At 33.6% G+C, this 27,536-nt stretch overlaps 1 protein-coding gene and 1 long non-coding RNA gene across 14 annotated transcripts in view; one reads left to right on the top strand and one right to left on the bottom strand.

Moving 5' to 3' along the window:
* LOC103099241 (uncharacterized) overlaps positions 1 to 4,673 on the top strand; it is a 55,189-nt gene extending 50,516 nt beyond the window's left edge. The window contains exon 3 of one of the 2 annotated variants that reach the window (XR_457445.3): positions 1,041 to 4,673. This is a non-coding gene — a long non-coding RNA (uncharacterized LOC103099241). The remainder of the gene's footprint in view (positions 1 to 1,040) is intronic. The other variant, XR_008917226.1, reaches the window with a different exon arrangement.
* Positions 1 to 27,536, bottom strand: part of GPHN (gephyrin) — an 852,406-nt gene that overhangs the window by 619,692 nt on the left and 205,178 nt on the right. The window lies entirely within an intron of this gene.

The following is a 27,536-nucleotide window of genomic DNA, read 5'->3' as shown; positions in this document are numbered from 1 at the left end:
AGTTAATGGCATTTGTACTTATGTAATGAACATTTATTTGATGGGATTTTTTAAAATAAAGAAAATAGACATATCTTGGATAAAATGTTTATTAAGTTTTATATCTTAAACCAAACCCACTATAATTAGAAATAATTCCATTGACTAATTTTGTTTTTCACTAGACAGTGCAGATATAAAAACTAGGAAAGAGAATTAAATTAGTGTTCTCATTCTAAGTGATGAACATTCAAATACTCTTAAGTAATCATTAAGCTAAGAAAGCATAAATTCTTTTTTTATGGTACTCTCAGATGTACTCAGTGCTTCAGGGGCAGCCCAGCTATCTCTGATAATATCAGTGGGAGAATAGTGTCTAAAACCTCTTCCTGATACAGGATGCATGACAGCTCTTTAATCATAGCTATTACATCTATTTCCAAAAAGCTAAGCAGAATGTCCCTCTGAAGTTAAGATTCTGTTCATCCTTTCAGATCTAAAGAACTTGTTTCTGTTAAAATACAGATTAACAATGTTTATTGGAATATAAATATTTATACAAAGATATATAAATTCAAGATTAAGAACTAAGTATCTATCCATCAGAAGTATTGTTATTAGAGTATGACCTTTGATATCACTTAATTCTATAAACATTTAGTATTTAATAAATGCAATATTTAAGAAAGGTTTATGTTTACATTTTGTTTTATTGCACTTCCCTTTATTGCACGTTGTACATAATACATTTTTTTTAAAAACAACTTGAAAGATTGTGGCAATCCTGAATCAAGCAAGTCTATCAGTGCCAGTTTTCCAACAGCACGTGTTCACATCATGTCTGTGTCACATTTTGGTAATTCTTGAAAAATTTCAAATTATTATTTGTATTATATCTGTTAGGGTGACTTGTGATCACTGATCCTTGATGCCATACCTGTAAATGTTTTGGGGTACCACAAAATAAATCCAAATGAAACGGGGAACTTAACTAATAAATTTTGTATGTATTCTGACTGCTCTACCAACTGAATGTTAACATTTCTCACCCTTTCCTCTAGCCTTTTTATTTCCTGATAAAGAACAATGTTGAAATCAGGCCAATAACCCTGTAATGGACTCTTAAGTATTCAAGTGAAAGGAAGAGTTAACAGATGTGGCAAAATTCATTATTATCTTTTTCAGAAATTGCTAGATCCACCCTAAACTTCAGTAACCATCACTTTGACTAGGAAGCAGTCATCAGCATCGAGACTCCACTAGTAAAATGATTACAACTGGCTGAAAGCTCAGATGACAGTTAGCATTGTTTAAGGAATATTTTTTAATTGTTATATAAGTTGTTTTCCAAAATGTAATATTGCACCCTTAACAGACTACAATTTAATATACACATAACTTTATGTGCACTGGGAAATAAAAAAAAATAGGCTGATGGGCTTTAGTGTGTTAACTCTTTTGTTGTGGACAGGAACAGAACCTACACTACTTCTCAGGTAAGACATATATCATTGGGGGAGGGGGGAAATTGGGGACAGATGTAGTTTGAGCTATTTGTATCCAGGATATATAAAAAGCCCTCAGGATGTTGAGGAGGTCCTCTATAGCAGCCCTATGAAAAAACATGGATTAGAATTACATAGAAAGCATAAATTTATATTCTGTACCAGAAGAAAGAACACCCACTACTCAGATCACAGAGCCTTTGAAATACTGATAAATTTCAGAGTTCAAGAATTTTGGTTTTTCCTTAGTACTATAGGGATTGTATGCTGAGATCTAATTTTTCTTTGTTACTTTTATATTTTTAAAAAATTTATGGCTAGAAAACCCTTTTCACTCTTTGGGGAAGTAATAGCTCTCAAATTTTGTTTCAAAATACTGTACTGGGAGAAAGAATGGCAAGGAAAGAGAAATAGAAGTAAAATATTTAAAAGTTTGAAATATTATTTACTATATTTAAAAATAAATAGGAATTACTGTTTTTAAATAGAAAACATTACTGTTGTATTAGTGTGTAGGTGAGAAAAATAATGAGCAACTGAACTAGAGAAGAGGCTGAGTGAAGAGAAGGGGGTGAATATGAGCTTTACTGTAGATAGAATTTATACCACTAATTTGATGTGAAGAGTGAGGGAGAAGGAAGAATTGAGAATGAATGAAAAGGATGTGAACTAGGATGACTGAAAGGAAGGTGATGTCCTTAATAGAAACAAGGTAGAAAAAGATGGGAATCTGAGTCCAAAAATAAAGAAACTCCAATAGGAAATAAAGCTATATTCCTCATTATAAGAAATGCTATATAAATAAGTATAACTGACTCTCCCTGCATATGCTTTTACATATAAGAACTCTAATTTTTAAAACATACACACACACACACACACACACACACACACACACACACACACACTCACTCACACACTCACAAATACTGACCAGAATGAGTAATGGATGAAAACAATCATATCTATTAATATCTAAAAAAGATTATACTCTTAGCTTGAATAGAGATAATAGGAATTTTAATGTTTACTATAAATCTGAGAAAGAAAATGGCTAAATAAAAGATGTGTGCAGTATATTCAGTTCCCAATTCTCTAGTTTGTCATAAGTTACTATAGCAACTACTGAATAGAGCAAAAGATGCATGAAACATTAACTTTCAACAAATCAGCCAGCCTCTCACATAAAAAAACAAAGTATTTCATCATGTGAATAAAAAATAACCCTTGAAAGAACAGCATTTTGTAAAGTCACATTGCTCAGAAATTTAGCACTGTAGCTAATAAGTATTTATTGCCATGGGAATACCATATCACTTGAGCACAAACACAACCAATGATTTTACATGCACAATTGGGTACTAAGCAGCAGGTATATGAATTCTTTATCGATTATACCTTTGCATAAATATAAACAACAGGGTATAGACTAGCATAAATTTAAATGTAACCATAACATTTAACATTTGTCTTTAATATTTTTTCATAGATTTTCCTTTTAAACAAGCACTTTTAAATAGTATAAAATTTAGCAAATCTCTAAATTTTCATGAAGGATTATAAACTTTTTACTTTTTTTTTTCAGTAGAGTGATGACAGATAGGAAGGAAAGCTAAAAAAATAATAGAATAGGCAGAGCAGAAAAGACATTAAGATAAGGAATTGTAAATATACCTATATCTATGTATCTATCCAAAGATACACACACAGACTCATTTCTTTTTTTTTTAACTGACCAAATCACCTCTAGATCTATATATTTTGCTCAGTATTGTAGCAACAGACCATGAGTCCTCTCACATTTCAAATAAATTGAAAAAAAAAATTAAGCCTTCCAAAATTAGGTAGCATTATTATTATTATTTTTTAAACTGGGCTCCCTTCCTTTAAGTAGGCTTAGTTCATCAACCACTAAAAAGTTTGATTCCATTACTGATCTACAAGGGAGTTTTGACCTACTCTATTTCTGATCTATGCTATGTCTTCTGTCCTTAGCAGTCTGATATCCATTCTGTCCCTCTTTCAACCATATTAGTGCCACAGGCACATCAAATTGGCTTAAGATCCATTGCATCTCAGAACAGAAGTCAAGTAATTCATTCACCCAATCTGATAGCAAGTATTACAGGTATAGAACTGTCATAGTGGAATTAATTGTCATAAATTACAATGAGGATGAAAATGCTTTGTAATTAAAAGTTATGACAAAATTAAAATTACTGATAACCAGTTTTAGTTACTTTTAAAAATTATTATTATTTTAAGTCCTTACCGTCTGTCTAAGGCAGAAGAGCAGAAAGGGCTAGGCAATGGGTGTTAAAGTGACTTGCCCAGGGTCACACAGGCATGAAGTGTCTGGGCCACATTTGAACCCAGGACCTCCCATCTCTCGGCCTGGCTCTCAATCCACTGAGCCATGTAGCTGTCCCCAGTTTTAGTTGCTTTTGACCTCCAAGTCTATTGATTTTCTATTTAAACTTTTTTAGAATCAATACTAAATATTATTTCCTATGCAGAAGAGTGGTAAGGACTAGGCAATGGAATTAAATGACTTGCCCAAGGTCACACAACTAGGAAGTATCTGGTGCCACATGTGAATCTAGGACCTCCCATCTCCAGGCCTGGTTCTTAATCCACTGAGACACTTAGCTGCCTTAGGGACAGGGGAAGGTGTGAAAGGGAATTCTTTATTCTCTTTGTCTATTTTGAGTTAACACTTGTGAAAGGGAACTCTTGATTCTCTTTGTCTATTTTGAGTTAACACTTGGTTAACACTAACTTAAGTACCCCTACTTAATACATCACCAGACTGTGAAGTATGAATCAGACTTTCTTTTAATACCTTAGTACTTTACCAGACACTGGGCAAGAGTGTTTTTAGCAAGTCATTTGCTGAAGTGGGTAACAACTCAATCAGTCAGGAAACTGTCAATCCTTTTGATTGGAGTTAACACCTCCAGAGGATAAGAAGTGGATCCCCCAAGACACTACCCCCTTTCCTCTTGGCAGTGCTGCACAATTTGAAAGCTGTGATTGGCCCCCGTGAAGAGGGGAAGGGACAAGAGGTGACTATAAAAGCACTGAATTTCTGGGGCTTGAGGTTGGCTTCAGGAGTCTTCCTCAACAGGTCGCCGTCTTCAGCTTGAACTGCCTCTTGGAGGGAACTTGGGTGAGTGAATAGCTGGCTTTCCTTTCCTGACTTCTGGAGAGAGATTAATTCTAGTTGAGGGTTAACAAGTCATGCTGGGCTGAGTTGAGCACCAGAGCAATATTTAGTGCAATAGGCTAACTATCTTCTCTACCCTCTTTTTGTATTGCTCAACTTTAACTCTCTCCACCTATTTTGTAAATAAAAACTATTTAAAGTCATTTTGACTTGAGCTATATTTTAAATTGTGACCACCATATTATTTATGATTTTTATACATTTTAGTCAAACCCTTAATTTTAATTCCTGACAAAGGGGCAAGGAGGGTTGTTCATTTTTACCTAAGCAAATTAATGTCTCCATGTCCTATATAATATATATATATATATATATATATATATATTTATAATACCCAAGTTCTGAAACTCTATTCCTCCATATACATTGTCTTAATTTATATTACTGACACACTATTTCTTTTTCAACAGTGAATATAAAACCAGCCATTCACTAATACAAAGCATAGTTCATGAACATTTATTAAGCATTATGTGCCAGGCACTGTGCTAAGAATCAGGTTAAAAGAAATGCAAAAACAAGGTCCCTGCCCTTAAGAAGTTTGGTTTCTAATGGAGACAATGCAAATAACTACATCTATACAAGATATACTAAATGTAAATGTAGGATAATATCTGAGAGTAGTTAGAACTCCTACTGCTACTACTAGAAAGTCTCTTACAGAATGTTTGACTTGATCTGAGTCTTCAAAGATACCAGAGAAGCCAGATGGTACTAGGGAGGAGGGAAAGAATGATGGCAGTCTAAGTAGAGAGAAGACTATGACGAAAAGGCGAGACAACACAAAATTATATTGTGTTTCTCCCTACTCCAAACATCTTTATAGCCACCAAAGTAATATTTTTAAAGCACAGGTCCAAACACGTCACCCCCTACTCCTCCCCTGCCCTCTACTCAATAAAGGCCAGTGGTTCCTAATCACTCCAGGGATTAAATACAAAATGCTGTTTGGCATTCAAAACTCTCTATAACATAGTATCTCCTACTTTTCCACTCTTCTAACATCTTGCTCTGTATCACATTTTTTTAAAAATCAGTAACACAGGGTTTTCCCTCTTCATCCCTGTCTATGCATTTTCTCACTTTTTCTCCAAGTCCCAACTAAAATTCCATTTTCTAAAAGAAATTTTTCCAATCTCTCAATTCTAGTGCCTTCTTTCTCCTAATTATTTCCTGTTTATCTTGTGTATATAGTATATATTTATACATTTTTGTTTGCTTGTCTCTCCCATTAAAGCATTGATACGTACCAGACACTTAATAAATACTTATTCCCTGACTGAGGACTAGAGAATGATATCAAGGTTGTAAGCATGGCAAGATAGGGTCACACTCCACCATCATTTATTAGGAAAGATGGTAAAGAGGTTGGATTTGGAGGAGAAAGATAATGAATTCCATTTTGGGCATGCTGAGTTTGAGATTTCTATGGGACATAAAAGTCAAAATGTCCAAAAGGTTGATGTCGGGACTAGAACGCAGGAGACAATTGAGCTGGATATATAGATGAGAAATAAATGATGAAATCACCAAGAAAAATTCATTAGAGAAAAAAAAAAAGGACAGGCCCAGGGCAAAACCTTGGGACCAAATGAGATGATATTTATAAAGTGCTTAGCACAGTTCCAGGAACATAGCATACACTTAATAAATGCTTATTTCCTTTCTTCCTTTTTTCCTTGGTCTTGGGGAATATCTATGGTTAGTGAATGTTATCTGAGTGATGATTCATGAAAGGAGATTGACTAGGGCCTGCCGGACTATTAGAAGGAAAACCAGGAGAGATCAATGTGTCATGAAAACCTAGAGAGGAAATGGTGTAAAGTTAATTTGCAGAAATGAGAGGAGGAGAAGAAGAGGGTTTGGAAGATAGCTTACTTCAAGTTAAACTGAGGAGGGGAGGAGAGATATAGAATGATAACTGGAAGGGTGGTGATATAGGATCAAATTAGAGGTTTTTAGGGATGAGGGAGAAATGAACATGTTTGGAGGCCGCAGGGAAGGATATTGGATATGAAAAGCTTAGTTTTATTGATTTAATCACATTTATAAAGTAAATTTTATTAGTTCATGAATACTTCATTTTCTTATTATTAAAATGACAACAGTAACCTGTGACTACTTGGTCACTGGAACTCTGAGCAATATCAAAGTAATAAATTGGACATTTCAAGATTTAAAATTCTTTTGCATTAAAAAAAATTCTGAGATGTATTTAACAACCACGCATTATAAGAACACTGATAAAATGATAGTAGTCACCATGGTTATGTGGTTGGTAACTAATTAATAATGAACACCAATATGTCATCAATTGTTAAAATACTTAGCTAATCTTCTCAGAATCACACCAAATACCAAAAAGGAGGTTGTCACTCAGTTTTCACATTTTTCTTTCCTGGAAGGTAGAAGCAATGTTGTTTTTCATCTTCATAGCTTTAGCTTTTATAAATATGCTTTGAATTGATTATTTCCTTATGTTTGTTTTCTTGAATAGTTGTATTTAAATATTGTTATTTGTTAACTTACAAGTTTAAGTTTTTAAATACTTAAAAGATAAGCATTTATTTGAAAAAAGAACAAAGTATATAAAGATATGATACTATGCATATCTGCGTGTATACACATACATAGATATGAATATTTAGAGGGTTGTTTCAAAGGGTATCTAAATAAAGTTCTTCATTTTTATATTCAAATGGATGGATCTGGACAGTTCTTAAAATTTGTTTTGCAAAACCCTAGTGATCTTAGAAGCAGTTGAAGGAATTTCCGAAAGACAATAATTGTGATGACAAATACAGAAATCTGCTTGGCTATCTATCTCAACTGTAAATAATGTTTGTATTCAGCAAACACAGAAAGCTATTATACACTGGTTAAAATCAATACTATATCCGAACAGTTATTGTTCTACTTCTAACTGTGACAGTCACCAAATACATGTAATTAATATACACCAACTTATCGTGGATATTTATATGTACTTTTTTCTATGTATATAATATATATTCCTGACCTATATCTGTCTATATCTGTATGTGTTTATGTGTATATTTACAAATATGTACACATGTATGTGTGCATTTACACACAAATGTTCATTATGAATAATTTGGCACAATAAAAAAAAGCCAAGAACGAAAATGGTTAATTAATACTACTGAAGATGAAAAATGAAAATCCATAAATCTCATTGAAGTACTAAATCTTTTTAAAACTTTAAATGTTTAAAGATTATAACATGGTTTTATTAAAATTATCAAGACATTTAAAAATAAATCATAGTGTAAACATTTTTAAAAGAAAAAAACACAAGGAATTGTCCAGTTTTTTAAAAAAATCTACTCTAGGGGAAATGGATATCATTGTGAAATATCTTTTAGGATGAATTATTACAGCCAATAATTATTATAATTATAAAATAATTTCTAATAAACTAAAACAAAAATACCATTTAAAAAAATCCCTTATCTTCCGTCTTAGATTCAATACTATGTATTGGTTCCAAGGCAGAAGAATGGTAAGGGCTAGGCAATGGGGGTTAAGTAATTTGCTCAGGGTCCCACACCTCCCATCTCTAGACCTGGCTCTCAATCCATTGAGCTACCCATCTGACCCCCAATATAACATTTATTAAATGGTTATTATGTTTCAGGGACTGACCTAAGGTCTGGAGGATACAATAATAAAAAATGGTTCCTGAAACAGAGCTCATTTACTTAGCAGTTGATAAAAATGAAGATGATATATAATAAACAAGGTTTGGTAAAAGACTGTTATGGGGAAGAATAGAATTAATCAATGACGACTTGGAATACAAAGGGAAAGATAAGGAGACAAGGAGGAGGCACAGAAAGACTGTGGAGAATGCAACTACAGTATATATTGTTTGCACTACAGTTAGAGAGGGCAAAGTTTATCTAAAATATTTCCTAATATTTAAAAATTGCAGTTACCCACTAGATTTCTTCACACTTAGAAATCAAACATTGTAACCACCTAAATTAAGTATTTCCAAAATCCAGATATAATACACATACACCAAACCATATTGCTGTACAAAGGTATAAGAAAAGGGTTATTACAAATAACATCTACATCTTTATTAGTTTCTTATTCCTACTGCCTGCAAAATATGGCCGTTCATTTTATGAAACTACTTTAGAAGGATTTGGCATAAACACCATTTTCTTATTAAATTTATGAGACTATGCCTAGTATTTCTAGAAATGTACTTTAATAAAACTTTTTATTACAATAATCTGAATATCACAGAATTGTGCTATAAAAGGGGATATTTTTAATGTGTATTTTTAATAGTTTCCTGAATTTTGGTGAGGTATCAAAACTGTTATCTTTTTTATCTTCAATGTAATTCAGGTATATTTCTGTAGTGTACAGATGGTATAGTTTTATTTATTTATTTATTGTTTATATTGTGAAGATTGGATTTAACTCACCTCTGATCATAACAATGAAGATACTTAGCTCTTCCTTCATTGTGATGATTAAATTGTAATCCCCTGATTTTAATGTCTCTGAGAAAAGTCTTGAGACTTTTTTCCCTGATTAGGGCATTAGAATCTCTCCCTAGGGGGCAGCTAGGTAGCTCAGTGGATTGAGAGCCAGGCCTAGAGACGGGTGGTCCTAGGTTCAAATCTGGCCTCAGCCACCTCCTAGCTGTGTGACCCTGGGCAAGTCACTTGACCCCCATTGCCTACCCTTACCACTCTTCTGCCTTGGAGCCAATACACAGTATTGACTCCAAGACGGAAGGTATGGGTTTAAAAAAAAAAAAAAGAATTTCTTCCTGGCTCAGAGGAAGCCAGTTCTAGTTCCTTCTCCCTCTCCCTCTTCCTTTCTCCCTCTATCCCTTTCTCTCCCCCTTTCCCCCCCTCCCCTCCCTCTCCCTCTTTCTCTCCTTAATATCTTCCCTCTATTGTAAATAAAAATACCATAAACTATATTTTACTTTAGTAATTCATTTTGGGATTTAGAAAATAAATCCCTGGGGACCACCTAATTAATATATTCATGTCCAGCCAAAAAACAATTACAATATAAAGCAAATGTTTGCTGTAAGTATATTATCAAGTGAGAACAAATTAAGAGAAGTATTTCTAGTTTTAAAACAAAGGTGCTTGTTAGACTAAGTAGTACATGTCTATATTTGGGGCAAGACAACCACAAGCAAACTGTGATCTGTTTTGTTAAAAGCTATTTCTGAACTCTTCCAAAAGTTCTAAAAAGGCCATTACTACATGAAAAATAGTGTTCAACAAAGGGATGGAGCCAAGGTGACAGAGAAAAAGCAGAGTCTTGCCTCAGCTTTCCCAGTTCCTGCCCCAAAACTTTAAAATAATGCCTTGAAATGATACTTCTTATAATTATGGACTTGAGAAATTTTCTTGATCAAATAAAGAATAGAATCACCAAAAGTAAAGTGAACATTTTGAATACAAAATCAATGCAGTTAAAATTAGAAGGGAAAGAGGAATACCCAGACGAATTGCGCATAGGCTAGGGAAGGGGTGGGGGGGTGGTTGGGGGTGAGGAAAATAAAATGATCTGTTTTCAATGAACAATGTATGAAAATGACCAAATAAAATAATGTTTTAAGAAGAAGAAGAAGAAAATTCTTCATGGTATTAGTCTTAGAAGTATCTTCTTTTGTTTTTTAAATAGTTTTGTCACATTTTCTGGGTATGTGAATTAGAGATCTAGTATTATGTTTTAAATACTTTTGTCCATTTTTGTCCAGCTTGATTATTTTTTCTTTCTGTTTTTTAAAAGTTCAAGGGGGCAGCTGGGTAGCTCAGTGGATTGAGAGCTAGCCCTAGAGACGGGAGGTCCTAGGTTCAAATCTGACCTCAGACACTTTCCAGCTGTGTGACCCTGGGCAAGTCACTTGACCCCCATTGCCTAGCCCTTACCAGTCTTCTGCCTTGGAGCCAATACACAGTATTGACTCCAAGATGGAAGGTAAGGGTTTTAAAAAAAAAAGTTCAATGATGCTATAATTAATATTTTAAAATATAATTTTCTTCCTTCTTAGGCTAGTTTTCCCTTTCTCCTTGTGATTCTGGGACTGATAATTTATATGCCTTAGAAAAACATAATTAGTATATAAATGAGGGGTATGATAGAAAAAGTTTAATGGATTCTCAAGAAAAAATATGGACACCACATACTTTAAAAATTAATATGCAGTATTTATATTTTCTCTTATTACTTTCTTTTTTCCTCTATAGGTCTCTTTAAATTAAATAAAAATTTTATTAATAAAAAAAGAAGGGAAAGAGGGAAAAATTAAAATTATACAGCTAATATATCTGATGAAACTTCTCTATCCAAAGTACACAAGGAATTGTTTCAAATATATACAGACAAATGCCATTTACCAAATATAAATTAAAAATATAAATAAGAAATTCTTACAATAAGAAATGTAACCTGTCAACAATCATATTTTAAAATCTCCCTAATCTCCAACAATACTGGAAGTCCAAATTAAAAATCAACAACTATGAAGCTGCCCATCAGATGGGTAAAAATGAGGGAAAAAAGGAAAAATGGCAATTACAGAAGAGAACTGGAGAACAGTTACACTACTGTATGCTTTGTAGAACTATGAATTGGCCTAGCCATCCTGGAAAGAAACCTCAGAATTACATCTCAAAAGTCACAAAACTATAAATATTTTTTGAGTAAATAATGCTATTACTAGGTATGTATGTGCGCGCGCGTGTGTGTGTGTGTGTGTGTATGTGTGTGTGTGTGTGTGGTGTGTGTGTGTGTGATGTTCACTGGACTACTAGCACAGTACAGGTATAGTGGTTTGTATTACAAAAGTAGTAGAACAAAAATATTTATATTGGAACTTTTTATTCTAGAAACAAAGCCAATACTCACTAAACAGGGAATTATTAAATTATGGTACATTAGTATATTAGAATATTATTAAACTATAAGAAATAACAAAAAGAATGGATTCAGAAAAAATCTGAGAATGATTAAATGAAGTGACATAGAATGAAGAAAATAGAACCTGCAGAATAATTTATATGACTACAACACTATAAAATAAAATAATTCTGACTTAAAAACTCTGTGCACAAGGCAGTGACCAACCATGGCCCTTTGAGACCAATAATGAAACATGTTTCATACTTTCTAGTGGAGGTATGATGGTCTATAGAGGCATAGAATTAGATATATTTTTAAAATATGTACAATGTATGGATTTGTTTTGCATGACTATGCTAATTTGTCACAAAAGGTGGTTTTCTTTTTTTGAGGTGATGAAAAGTTGAGAAGATAGGTAGTGGTGCCAGAAAAAGAAGCAAAGTTAAGAGTTAGTGAAACACTTAATGAACAGAAGAGGACAGAATGATGCTGAATGGTAGAAATAGGCAAGCAGATAATTTTAACTACTGTGTTGAATTTATTCCAAACTTCACAAAAATTCAAAAAAATCTGTATCCCTATTCTCCTGCCAAATCTCCCAGTCCTAGATTCAAACTCATGAGAGAAATATTAGTGAGACCACAAGGACTAGGCAGAGCTTGTTCTTTGTTGGAAATGGAACAGGTTTGGCTCATGACTGGCAGGTACCATGGAGTTCATATTCTTGAGACAAGGTAACAATCCAATGTGGAAGAAGAATGTCTCAAAATTCTAACCCTGATCTGCATCCACATCTCCCTCAGCCTATGAAGTTTCTTATTTTTTACCTCTGCCTAAAGGTTCCCCCAAACTCAATTATGATCTTTCTATTAATTTTCCCTCAAAGCCTCTAAAACTTATTTTACATAAAAGGAGCTTTCGTTTCATAAAAATGTATTGTCATGAAATCAGAAAAGCAATATTAGTATTTTCAGCATGACATTTGTTTCATTATATAGAAGTGTTGTACTGGTAGTGACAAAAGTTAGATTCAATCTGAATTCATTTCCCTACTCATCATATAGAAGAATATCACATTTAGCACTTTATTATATAATAAGGTATGTTAAACCTTATTATTTATTGGTATTTGTAGTTACCAATGGTTGTTATGACATGGGAAGGCTCTTGAGTTCATATACAATCCTGGGTTTGACAGTTGGAAAAAGATGACTGTTCTAAAGCAGTTGAAGAAAAATCCTGCTCAGATTGTTTATACAAAACCTATTTATTATAACTTTTAAATTATAAGGAAAGGAAAAGTTAACAGGAAGATAAGTATAGTAAAATATTCCTTAACACTAATAAATTTAATCTATATTTCCCCACAAAATTCTGCCTCACATACTTGATTACCAAAGGTAATCCTCCTTAATCTATACTAACTAAATTCCCCAACTGACTATCTTTCTATCCTAATTCTAAATTATAATTTTTATAAACAGTAATAGGTTAAAATTGGATTTTTTCCTTCAGCTCAAATGTAACTCAGGACTGTCAGAATTCTCAAGACACCACCACTCAGCTGCTGCTCTCTCCTGTCACCTACTGGTGACATAGAGTAACTGCAACCACTCTTGTTTGCTAGGATGTTTTTCAAGAAATAAATTCACCAGATTTTCTCCAACTCATAGAGCAAGCTCCTTGAACAACTTTCCTTATTCAGGACAGTCCAAAGAGTGAATTTTCGGTCCAACTGCCTTTCCCAACGCTCTTTGGGAAAGTTCTCTTCCCATCATCCACTCTGCCTTAAATCCATCAAGCTCAGATCTCCATCCACTTATTCCTATCCTATCAATAATCTCTAATTGCTTACTTAGCAAATACTTGTAACAATTATATCCTTACACTAATAATTGTTTGTTAGGTTTTAGTATTTCCTAACTAGATTATAAGTCCCTTGAACTGGATATAACGCAAGGTTGACTGAAAAAGCAAAACTTACTTATTGAAAATATTTGAAAATTTAAAGTGTAAATATGCAGTATTCCTACAGTATCTAATATTTGCATCACAGTACAACTAAAAGTTGAACATAAATAAAAACTAGTTCATTAATAGTGTATTCTATTCTTAAATTTCCCCACTGAAATTAAAAGGAGTGCTCTGCACAACAGAAAAGAAAGGTGATAGTAGAAAAGAAATCATTAAATTGTTTTTTAAACTATTTTTGAAGTATTTATCTTCAAATGGTTGAAAGATTATGTGTTTAACAAAATAAATGCTTCATATGTCTTAACATTTAAGATGCTTTATATAATGATAAACTCTCTATAGAGAAAAATATTGGGCTAAAACAATCTTCTGAAATTCCAACTGCAACTCATTATAATAAGAGGAAAGTGATACTGGAATTAATGTAGTACAATTTGACTTCTTTTGAAGATAAGGAAATTGAAGGCCAGAATGTTCAAGGGACTTACTCAAATTATTCAATGACAATTACATATATAATTAGAAAACTGAGATTGATTGATCTTAGAAATATTTGAGTCCTCTCATTTTAGAGTTGAGAAAACAGATAGCCACAATTAGTAAAAAGGACATAAATGAGGTTCCAGTAAGAAGACTGGGAAGGGGCAATCAAAATGGTAGAAGGAAAACTGAAATATGAATGTCATGAAAACCCAGAGAGGAAAGACGATCTAGAAAAGAGAGCATGAACAGTGTTTGTTACATGCTACAGAGAAATCAAGAAAATTGAGGACTGAGGAAAGGCCCCTAGGATTTAGCTATTAAGGATCAAAAGCAACTTGTGGAGGGTAGTTTCAGTTGAACAGATTCTACTTAGCTGCAGAGTTATTTTAGTATAATAATAATAAAATACTGTACATAAGATATAATTTTATTTAATTATAAGTTTAACTGATTTCTTAAGTCTATACAACCAACAAAATAAATCAAGCTCTGATTTATAGTGTGAGCTAATTTTCAAGGTGTAAATGCTCTCACTAAAAATTTAATCATTGACTCTTGCTGGCCAGTGTGAACTGCTAGTCTAGTCTCCAGAAGTAATTATCAACACTACTGTTAAAGTCTGTAGCATCCCAAGCATATTCACATCTATGAAATATAAATGACTGTATGGCTACTGTGTCTCCAAGCATAAGGTTATACCAATGAGGCTTGTGAATGTAACCTTGAACTGGCCATGCGGCCCTTGGCTAAGACAAACTCATTAACATGCTCGGACTCAATTCCCCGGGAAAGAGCGGTTTGCAATCTACACGCCCAAAGGTGTTCCCTCTACCTTGCCACCCAATCTTGATTGTCTATACTTTGTGATGTGGTTACTATGTCCTTGGGAGTACCGCCCAAGCAGGACAGGAATAAAATCCAGAGGCAATCCCATGAACTTCCTCTTGCCTCTTGGCCTTTCTCCCTTCCATGGAGCTCCACTGGGCTCCTCAATGACTATCTCTCTCTCTCCTCTTGACCTTCTCCTTCCCCGAGGCTGTAACCATCTCGGCCTGCATTTCCTATCTTAATCTCCTCCTCCACCTCTTGTTCCTTTGTACTTGTACTCTCCTATCAAAGGGAGTATCATAGGGATTGCCTGCCCTATCCAAACACTGACTTGTCCATGTCTTTCATTTCCACCCTGGTTCTCGGTTCCTACCTCTCCTCGGGTCCCATCACAAAGGTGAGCCCCTTCCCTTGTGGGACCCTGCTGGTCAGGGAAGTCCATTAAGGAAAACCCCACAAAGTCTCTTGTTTTTATATGAATATTAATGTACTACACAAGACTGTTCATTAACCAATTCTCACTCTTGATACACTGAAATTTATTAGAATGAAAATGTATTTTAATCATCTACATACTTCCTCCTAACATGTAATGTTGGGATTAAAAGAAATCTGAGATGAAGTGCACACTATCACAGAAAAATGTTTTTCCTTTTCTATAAGCTATGTACTATTAAGTAAGATAGTGTTTTGTTTTGTTTTTTTAAACTCTCTTCATTAAAATAAACCTGACCTAATGGGATCACCATAAGACTTTGGGTCTTAAGGCCCAATTCAGGGATTAATAACTCTAAAGATCTGGCAGCATGAAAGTCAAATGGTAAAACTGCAATTACTTTTGTGGTAATAGCAATCCATATGAGCAGGAACTTACTAAATCAGAAACTAATTTCAGAGAATTATCAAAGTTATTGAATTATCATAAGATAATTTCAGTAGGTATAATCCAATCTAAAGTTTGAATAGACTTTTACTAGTTAAAACATGGGCAATATGTATACATTTAAGGTACATGAGTACAGAAAAAAACCTTGCTTCTTTCAGCTGAAAATAATCTTTCTTGCATTTCTCTTTATGGATGATTCTAATAATGCACTCATTAAAAACAAAGACACACACTTACATTTCCTCATAAGCCTGTTTCTTGGAATTATTCTCAAGTGAATACTGAAGATGCTACTTTACTTAAACAGACAAAACTAGAAAGTATGTATGTGCTCTGAGTTGTAAGGAACCCCAAGTACCATTTCTCATTTAATAAAATGTTAGGTTAAAATGAAATTGTTTTGCTTAGTTCTGAAAAATCATGATTTTAATAAAGAATGATGGGCAAGGAATAAACAGCACCCATTTAAAAAGTAAACATAAAAATGAAATTTTTAATTGAGCCTTCCTTTGGTTTTTTATATATCCATAATGTTTTCATTTAAAGCTGATTTTTACTTTTCCAGATTGTACTTCACTGTTGTATATTTATATTCCCAGTCAAATACTTTTTCTCATATTTCTCTGGTGATATTCATCACTGAGGTTTAAAAGCTTTCTATTCTGCTAAAACTATACAGACTAAAACTTATTTATCTCTTAAACTCTACAAGAACATCCTTATGTAGCACCATGATCTCTGGGGACTCTACAAGGTCATCTGCCTCATCCGTTTTAACTGATTTTCCTTCGGTTTGCAACACTTATTAATACAAATCTAGTCTTAGGTGATATAGAAGCTGTTTGTTTCTATTATATTTATATATTTCCTGTTGTTTTATCTGCTTATGACTAAGGTCTTTAAATTTTCTTTCTCCTAAGATCTTTGGTCATTTCAATCTTTTGACCTTCTTTTCTCCCATTGTTGACTTTTTGACTCCTTCCCCTCAGAGGCAGAAAATCAAGTTATCTTAGTCTCCACCCATGCTCTGGATTTCACACTTCACCTTCCCCAATCAACTTCTGGGGGGTCAGACTGGCTAGTATCTTTTCCTAAAGGTCTAGAGGAACACCATACAAATGCAAATACCTTATTCTGGTTTCTCTAGTACTTCATTTGTCTGGCTAAGGATACTTTGCAATAAAGAACACTGATATACTGTAGTATGGGTCACATCAAGCTTTTGTCTTTTGGTTTTCTGAAATGTGAGGGACAGGGAAGAAGGAGGGAGTAAGGTTCTGAAGGTCAGCTTGTACAGTCCTGCAACTGGTGGAGGAAGGTTCTGAGTGAGTGGATTGGAAATTAGCTTCTGCTGTTAATTCACTGGCTTATTAACTTGTTACAAAATGCTTAATATCTTTGCACCAGGAGACTTGAAACTGTTTTTATCTCTTAAACATATTTCCCATTTTAGATAAGGTAGAGGGGTTAGGATGATTTGAGGAATTCACTTTGTCTATTCTTTTATTTTGTTAGTCATATCACCTTGTATTGTTTTGTATTCTCATAATTTTTTGTCTTTGGTACATATTTTAAGAGCATACAATTTAAATAATAATAAATAAAATGATGTTAAAGGGCAGATTTTTTAAAAAGAGAAATCAACTTGTGATTATCAAAAAGTTCCAACATCTAATGTAATTTAAGCAAATATTCAGAACTTTGATGTTCTTCCAAGGCTTTAAGGTATTTAATAAAATATATCTGGAAATCTTGTGAGAAGAATCTGTACTGAGAGTTCCAAAATATTCATGACTAACTCAGGCAACCATGGCACGTTAATAGCAAATTCCTTAAGGGTTTTTCAACCACAGCTTCTAGCCGGTGAGGAAAGAAAATAAAAACAAATTTTACCATCAACTAAGGCTTACCAAGCAGTTATAGATCTATAAATAGAGAAGCAGCAAAGTACAGGGATAAAAATTTAAAGCAGGACTTTGAGTTAATTTGATCTAAGCCCCTCACTTTGAAGAGGGAAAGAGAACATGCATTTTTATTGATTTTTTCCAGTACATCATCTTCATTTTCTAATGTAGACATACAAGTCTCTATATAGCCATCCTTATTCCCCTTTTGAGAAAGGCAATCCTTATAGCAAAAGAAAAATAGAAAAATTAAACTTCAAGAAAACAAATGACACAAATAGTTTCACATAAGTAGCATTTCATATCCATAGTTCTTTCTACCACTTCTACAAAGAAGAATGAGGGACAATTTTTTCATATTTCCTCCTTGAGGCTAAGTTTGGTCATTATAACTTCACAGTATTAGTTTTCTTTTCTACCAACTATATATATAAACAATTTTGACCATTCCTTTCTAAAATTTTGAGTTCCAAATTGGCTCCTTCCTCTCTTATTGAAAAGGCAAGCAATTTGATGGAGGTTATATATGTGAAGTCATGTAAAACATATTTATTAGTAATATCGTGAAAGAAAACAGAAACCAAACATAAAACTAAAAGCAAAGTAAGAAAAAGCATGCAAAATACACTTTGTTGTGTATCCAGGTTCCATCAGTTCTTTCTCTGGAAGAAAATAACATTTTTTCATTGCAAGTCCTTTGTAACTGTCTTGGATCATTGTACCACTGAGAATAGCTAAGTCATTCACCACACTAGTTTTCAGTGCTTTGTCGTTCTTTCCATTTATATAGTTCCAATTACTATGTATGTGGTTTCTCTGATTCTGTTTACTTCACTTTTCAACTGATCATGTCTTCCCATTTTAAAAATATTCATCATATTCACTGTTTCTTAAGATAGTTTCATTCATGCACCACAACTTTTTTTTAGCCATTCACCTATCAAAGGCCCCGTATTTACCTTGTTTCTAGATTTTTCCTATTAAAAGTGCTACCGTTACAATTTAAAAAATGATACCTTTTTTTGATCATTAATCAGGAGTAAATTACTTGGGATTCAGGCTAGATATCTTACCTTAACCTCTCTGATCTCTTCCTACCTTTTGTAAATAAATTGTAAATAAAACCTCTTTGAAATTAATTAAATTCCTGGTGACCACACCCTTAAATGATCAAGTCCAACCTTTTCAAAATTAACGCCATTTCCCCCATACACTTACTTGTGTAATATGCAAAGTAGGGGGATTTCAAAAGTAAATACATATTAGTTTCTTTCTTAACATAATTCCATTTTGCTTTCCAGCATGGCTGAACCAATTTATAGTTCCACAAACAATGATTAGGTTGCCTTGTCTTCCGACAATTGTTCCAGAATTGACAATTCCAGTCTTGGCATCTTTGACTATTTGATCAGGGGGAGTGAAACCTTGTTGTAAATAAGTAAAAGGGAATCTTGTCCCTGGATATTGATCACTGTTATAACTCTAACTAGTAACTGATCGCTGAGGGAATCAACGATATTCACTTTCAAGGTATTGCTGGAGATCAGTTATACTAAAATTTATTCTTACTTACTAAACTAATCAAAATAAAATATAAGAAAGGAAATAGTAGTATTTAGTTGAGGTAACTGTAATTTTCCCTAATCTAATGATATTTAACTATGAACCTTGATCCCCAATTTCTTCCCTGCAAAGGAATGTTTTATCTTTGGAAACCGAAGCTAGCTTCACTCCCTCACTTATCTATTGAATTAATTCTGACTAACTAAGCTAACCTAAAGTATATCTTCATTAATATAAATTCTATATCAAGAAAAAACTTCTACCTCTAATGAACAGGGAATTAAGGCAATCATTAAAAACTATTTTGCCCAATTATTTGGCAATAAATATGGCAATCTAGATGATATGGATGAATATTTACAAAGATATAAATTGCCTAGATTTACAGAAGAAATAGAATACCTAAATTATCTCCTATCAAAAAAAAAAAAGAGAAATTGAACAAGTCATCAAAGAACTCCCTAAGAAAAAATCCCCAGGAACACATGGATTCACAACTGAATTTTATCAAACATTCAAAGAACAACTTATCCCAAAACTATACAAACTATTTGATAGAATAAGCAAAGAAGGAACTCTACCAAATTCCTTTTATGACACAAATATGGTACTAATCCCAAAGCCAGGTAGATCAAAACAGAGAAAGAAAATTACAGACAAATCTCCCTAATGAACATAGATACAAAAATCTTAAATAGAATACTAGCAAAAAGACTCCAGCAAGCCATCACGAAGGTTATTCATTATGATCAGGTGGGATTCATACCAAGAATGATGGGATGGTTCAATATTAGGAAAACCATCCACATAGCTGACCATATCAACAAGCAAACAAAAAAAAATCACATGATTATCTCAATAAGCAGCAGAAAAAGCCTTTGACACACTTATTCCTATTGAAAACACCAGAAAGTATAGGAATAAAAGGGAATTTCCTAAAATATCTAAAATCATCAGCATCATTTGCAATGATGATAAATTAGAAGCTTTCCCAATAAGATCAGGAGTAAAACAAGAATGCTCATTATCACTTCCACTATTTAACATTGTACTAGAAACACTAGAAGTAGCAATTAGAGAAGAAAAAGAAATTGAAGGTATTAAAATATGCAATGAGGAGACCAAGTTATCACTCTTTGTGGATATGATGGTCTACATAAAGAGTCCTAGAGAATCAACCAAAAAGCTAGTTGATATAATCAACAACTTTAGCAAAGTTGCAGGATACAAAATAAACCCACATAAGCCATCAGCATTTCTATATATCTCCAACCCATCTCAGCAGCAAGAATTAGAAAGAAAAATTCCATTTAAAATCACCCTAGACAATATAAAATACTTAGGAATCTATCTGCCGAGACAAACACTGGAACTGTATGAAGACTACTACAAAAAGCTCTCCACACAATTAAAACTAGATCTAAACAATTGGAAAAACATAGATTGCTCATGGGTAGGATGGGTCAACATAATAAAAACGACAATCCTACCCAAACTAATTTACTTATTTAGTGCCATACCCATCAAACTACCAAAAAACTTTTTTACTGAATTAAAAAAATCATAACAAAGTTCATTTGGAAGAACAAAAGATCAAGAATATCAAGGGAAACAATGAAAAAAAATGTGAAGGAAGGTGGCCTAGCAGTACCAGATCTTAAACTGTACTATAAAGTAGTGGTCACAAACAATATGGTACTAGTTAAGAGACAGGAGGGAAGATCAGTGGAATAGATTTGGGGTAAGTGACTTCAACAAGATAGTCTATGATAAACCCAAAGATCCCAGCTTTTGGTACAAAAATCCACTATTTCACAAAAACTGCTGGGAAAATTGAAAAACAGTATGAGAGAGATTAGGTTCAGATTAACATCTCACACCCAAACCAATATAAACTCAGAATGGGTGAATGACTCAAATATAAAGAAGGAAACTATAGGTAAATTAGGTGAACAAAGAATAGTATACTTGTCAGATCTTTGGGAAAGGAAAGATTTCAAGACTAGGCAAATGTTAGGAAAAAATTACAAAATGTAAAATAATTATTTTTCATTACATTTCACTAAAAAGGTTTTGTCAAACAAAATCAATGCAACCAAAATTAAAAGGGAAGCACCAAATTGGGAAAAAAAAATCATAACAAAAACATCTGACAAAGGTCTAATTACTCAAATTTATATAGAGGTAAATCAACTGTACAAAAAAAGCGAGCCATTCTCCAATTGATAAATGGGCAAGGGGCATGAATAGGCAATTTTCAGATTAAAAAAATCAAATCTATCAATAAACACATGAAAAAGTGTTCTAAATCTCTTATCATCAGAAAAATGAAAATCAAAACAACTCTCAGGTACCACCTCACACCTAGAAGATTGGCTAACATGACAGCAAAGGAAAGTAATAAATGTTGGAGGGGATGTAGCAAAATTGGGACATTAATACATTGCTGATGGAGTTGTGAATTGATCCAACCATTTTGGAAGGCAATTTGGAACTAAGCCCATAGGGGGCTAAAAAACTGTCTGCCCTTTGATCCAGCCATACCCCTGCTGGGTTTGTACCCCAAAGAGATAATAAGGAAAAAAATTGTACGAAAATATTCATAGCTGTGCTCTTTGTGGTGGGAAAATATTGGAAAATGAGGGGATTGCCTCTGATTCAGGAATGGCTGAACAAATTGTGGTCTTTGTTGGTGATGGAATACTATTGTGCTGAAAGGAATAATGAATTGGAGGAATTCCATGTGAACTGGAACAACCTCCAAGAATTGATGCAGAATGAAAGGAGCCGAACCAGGAAAACATTGTACACAGAGACCAATACACTGTGGTAAAATCAAATGTAATGGACTCCTCTACTAGTAGCAATGAAATGATTCAGAATAATTTGGAGGGGCTTATGAGAAAGAATATAATCCATATTCAGAGGAAGAACTGTGGGAGTAGAAGAAACACATAAGAAAAGAAAAACAACTGCTCGATCTCAAGGGTCAATGGGGATATGATTGGGGATGTAGACTCTAAATGATCACCCTGGTGCAACTATCAATAATAGGGAAATAGGTCTTGATAAATGACACATGTAAAACCCAGAGGAATTACAGGGGCACGTAGGGAAAGAACATTGATTCTTGTAACTATGGAGAAAATATTCTAAATTAACTAATTAAATACAATTTTCAAAAAAAAAAAAACTTCTTCAATAACTGTTCTGCAGAGATCAAGTGAAAGGTTGTCTGTTTCCTACAAAACAGCATTTATTTGCATTGAAGATATAGCAAGAACAGAAATACAAACATTTCCTCCCTACAACAGTTAGGAGTCACATTCTGCCATATACTACCTTGATCTCTGGGGAAAAGGGACGAGATTTAATGCATTGATCCCACCAGATTCCAGACCAAATATGGTAGGATGATGGATAAGTATTCAACTCAACTACCACTGAGCTTGGTCCTTATGGCTGCTCCTTTCTCCTCTGGGCATCAGTAGTGGGATGCCTAGATGCAAAACTTGTACTGGACTCCTTTTCCAGACCTCTATTAACATTTTCCTTCACTGAAATGTTGTCAAACTGAAAGAAGACAGCCCCAAAAGAAGCAGGCTATGGTTAATTAGTGCTTTTAAAATATACCAATTGAGGCTAAGCAGCCAAACAAAAGTGAAAACAAATGAGATAATATTTGTAAAGCATTTTTCAAATGTGAAAATGCTATACAAATTTTGTATAAAAATGGCAATTAAAAAATTTTTTAACTTGAACTAAACATCATCCACTTTAAACCCATGTGGAGACAGGACTCCATAATTTACAAATTGTTTTCTTTACAATAATCATGCAAAATACAAATATTTATATCCCAACATATTGAGATTTTATATTATTCATAAATTAGGATATAAATGTATATAAGTTATATAAATTGGGATATTACTATTGAAAAGGAAACAAAGGTTCAAAGAAATTTTGATTTTTCCAATGTCCCAAAACTGGTATTAGGCAAGCCTGGAATTGATTCTAAGGCCCACCCTTTCTCCATTTTATTATTCTGCAGCTTCACCCAACTTCACTAATTAATGCTATCACTATTCTCCCAATTAATCTACTTGGAAGCCTCATTCTTAATTCTTCCATACTTTACCCAACCAATCACTGAGTCCCATAGATTCTACCCCTAGCTATAACTAGATTTTTTTTAAATTTGTCCTTTGCTCTACTCACATTGTCATTATCTTTCATTGGGATGAGTCTGACAACCTGACTGGTCTCCCTTTGTCCAGTTTTTCCCACCTTGATCTTTTTAATTCACAGTACCAAAGGCATTCACCTGCTTAAAGTTTTTCTCTATTATATATCTACAGGATAAAATACAAATTAACCTCACATTTACAACCAATATAATCTGGTTCTAAAACTTATCTTAAAGATAAAATAAAGATAAAAGCCCTATTTCTCACTACTTGTCTTCATGCACTGTATAATTCGGTCAAAATTTGTTCTCCCCTCTTACACCTCTTTTTGTTAATGTAGTCCATTCACCCATTCTGGAACATACTTTCCTACCTCCATTTTCTGAAATTCTTCTGCTAGTTTACGGCCGAAATCAAATGTGGTCTCTCCCTCATAAATCCCAGTTTAAAGTTACTTCTTAAGCTCTAAAGCTGCTTATCAATCAATTAGTAAATAATTAGTAATTGCCTATTCTATGTCATACATTTTGATTTAGTTAAGAGGATAGAGGATATAACTAAACCTATGATTTCATTGATATAGAAACACTTCAAATAAGAAATAACTACTATGAATTTAGGTCTGCAATCTGCTTTGCAAATTTGTCTTAGAAGGCTACCCAAGGTACTAAAAATTTAAGTGACTTGATCAGGGACATAAAAACAATATGTTTTATAGTTAGGGCTTGACATTTAGGTCTTCCTGCTTCTGAGGCCAGCTCTCTACCTACTGCTCTCCATGATACCAATCAGATAACAAATAAACAAAATCAAAAGTAAGAAAATTTCTTCCCTTACAGTCATAATTTCCAAAAGTAGGACAGAACATGTACAAAGACAAATAAATACAAGAATGCCAGCTATATGCAAAATAAACACAAAGAAATTAGAAGCAAGAAAAGACTAACAAATATACAGGAATTTAAAAATGCCTTTAAAGAAAGAGGTGCTCCTTGAGTTGGGCCTGAAAAGGAGCTAGGAGCTCCAAGAGGTAGAGGTAAAAATAGATCATTCCAAGCAGGGAGGGAGGATTGAGGTAGAAGCATGTGGGCACAAAAAGTCATTGTACTGCACCTGGAACAGCATGTAGGCCTGTATGACTGGAAGGCAGAAATCATCAAGAAGAGGAATGCATGCTTAACTTGGAAAAAATGTGACCAGATTGTCATAGGCTTTAAATTCTATAGAAATGACTTTGCATTTGATCCTGGAGAAAAATGGGAGGTATTCCAGCTTCTAGAACAGAGGAGGGACATAGTCAATTTGTGCTTTTAGAAGATCAACTCAGAAGCTGTGAAGGGTATAGTTTGGAAAAGGAAAGAGACTAGAAACAGAAAGACCAATTAGGAGTCTTCTGCAACACTTCAAGAAGGATTTGATGTTAGTCTATACTAAAGAAGTTGTGTTGTTGGAGGGGGTGGGGGATGAAGAATAGGTTTGAGAGATGTTTAAAAAGTAGAATATTTAAGATTTGGCAACTAACTGAATATAAAAGAATGAACAATTAAGCATGATTTCTGGATGGAAAATCTGGATGACCAGAAGAATGGTGATGCTCTATATAGAAATGGGGACAGGCTCAGGCTTTCTTCTTTGACCCTATCATATTCTACCCTCTAATATGTATCATCCTGTTAGAGGCTGTCTTCAAAGCAAGGATCATGTCATTTTTATCATCTTTGTAGTTCCAACATGTTATAGGTAAAGTTAAGTGTATGCAGGGAGCAGAGGCAGATGGACAGCAGAGTGCAGAGGTTTGGAATTCTGGGATAGAGCAGCTGTTGCTGGAGAGAAACAATCAAGTGTAGCGGCTGTGCTTTTCTCTCTGGGTGGACCTAAGGAAATTAGCTTTTCCCCTGTGACATCTGACTGCTTGTTCTTCACATTCTACCTGTTACTTGGATTATCCTGTACCCTGTTGGCCTTTTGACATCTGCTGAGTTCCTGTACTGCTCTTGTGACAACTGACATCTGATTGTGAGACCTTTGTTGGGCCCTGTCAGACTTGCACATAGACCCTTTACCTTATATTATCAAAAGGGGGTTTAGTGTTAGCTTAGTTGAGTATAGTAATTTAGGGGTTATATAGAGTATAGGAAGAGAGTAGGGAAACCACTCAGAAGCAATCTCTGTGAAGAGATTTTGTAGATCTGGGGAGGTGTAGATAGTTATTATTAGAGTAAGGTATATCCAAATTCCTTGTTACTTGTCCCTATTTTATTAAATAACTTTTATTTTATAATATACAGTTCTGTGTGTGTCTTATCTCAGGATCTAGCTCTGCCTGCACTGGGTTTGGCTGGGCTTCTCAAAACCAGGTTACTCTTCTGACATGGGCCTAAAAATTATCTTATTCCATCCCCAAATCCCTACCATTTATTTCAAACATTTAACACCAGACCTTACACATAGTAATAATTTAATAAATGTTTGTTGAATTATATCTTTATAGTTTTCTGTGTTAAAGTGACAGAAGTATTCTATATACTATCTAGTACTTAAATAATAATTTGGTATGTGTATGAAAGATGGATTAGAAAGAAGAAGACTGGATGCAAGAAGATCATTTAGGAGGTTACTATAATAGTCCAGGTCAGAAGTAATGAATGCTTGGACCTGAAGCATAAAAAAATCCATGTTAGGATAAATTGTTCAATAACAAATGTTTACCCCACAGATAACTTTTATAGTATATCCTGAATTTTCCAAATTTATGGAGTTTCAGAATTGTCATTGAAGTAGATTATTCTAAGAAACAGCTGCCATTGAGCACAGAATTTTGGGGTTTTTTGTCACCTTTTTATGCTCAACATCTTCCTGTTACAAATATCAGATATGGATAAACTAGTAATCAATTAATATTCAAAAGACAACAGCATTTTCTCCATGTTGACAAACACAATTTTAATAATTTCTACCAGTATTCCATTAAAACAAAGTCATTGAGGTAGGAACAAAAAATGATTGATCTGTGGTCTCATCACTGTCAGAACAGATTCCAACAAATCCATTGCTGTTTACCAATTGCCATTCTTGTCCATACCTTTTCAATAGTTTTGTACTGGAGGTAAAAGCAATGTTTTTCGGTCTTTCTTTAGATCTCTTGATGCTATGTTCATACCAACGGAATATTAAGGTAGAACATCCCTTCATTGTCTCTTTCTAGACATATATTTCACTATTAGAATACTTCATGCCATTTATATTGTACAAGTATTCACTTGTAATATGCTATATCTATTTATTCCCTATTGTGTGTTTCTGTCTATGAGTAATTCAAACTTTAATTCTTCCAAGGAAGTGCAGCGCAGATAGTTACATCCTTATAAAAAAATTAATATGCTCTTTGTTTCAAGATGTTTAGGATCATTAAAAGGAATCTGATTTCCCAAACAGAATCTAGCCTACTCTTTTCTGCCTATTCAATCCTGCAGAGATTTTCTTGCCCATCCACAGTCTTTGGTCAAGTGATATATTTTGATATATAAGCTTCGCCACCCACCTGTATGTATTATTAATGCCAGACATCAACCATTATGATAATTGCTATTTTTTCAGCAAGCTAGTTTACTTTTTACTTTCTAAACAGTATTTTTTTAAAAATTTAAGTTCCAGATTCTCTCCCTCCCTCGAGACTATTCTCAAACTATTGAGAAGGCAAGCAATATGATATAAATTATATGTGTGAAGTCATGCACAACATTTCCATTTTAGACATGTTAAAAATAGAAAAAAATGAAAAAAGTATGCTTCAATTTTTACTGAGTTGTTAAGTTCTCTCTCTTCAGGTGGAGACCATTTTACATCCTGAATCCTTTGAAATTGTCTTAAACAATTGAATTGCTCATCCTTGTAATTTTGCTGCTACTATTGACAATGTTTTACTGGTTTTCTGTTCACTTCACTTTATATCAATTCATTTAAGTCTTCCCAGGATTTTCTGAAACCATCCTGGCCATCATTTCTTATAGCATTTTAATAGTATTTGTAATTGTATTTTTATACTAATATACCTATTATATATATGTGTATATATATGTATATACCTAT

Source organism: Monodelphis domestica, chromosome 1 (assembly GCF_027887165.1).
Source record: "Monodelphis domestica isolate mMonDom1 chromosome 1, mMonDom1.pri, whole genome shotgun sequence".
NCBI lineage: Eukaryota > Metazoa > Chordata > Mammalia > Didelphimorphia > Didelphidae > Monodelphis > Monodelphis domestica.
The sequence above is the reverse complement of the archived record's forward strand: the minus strand, read 5'-3'. Positions and strand labels throughout refer to the sequence as shown.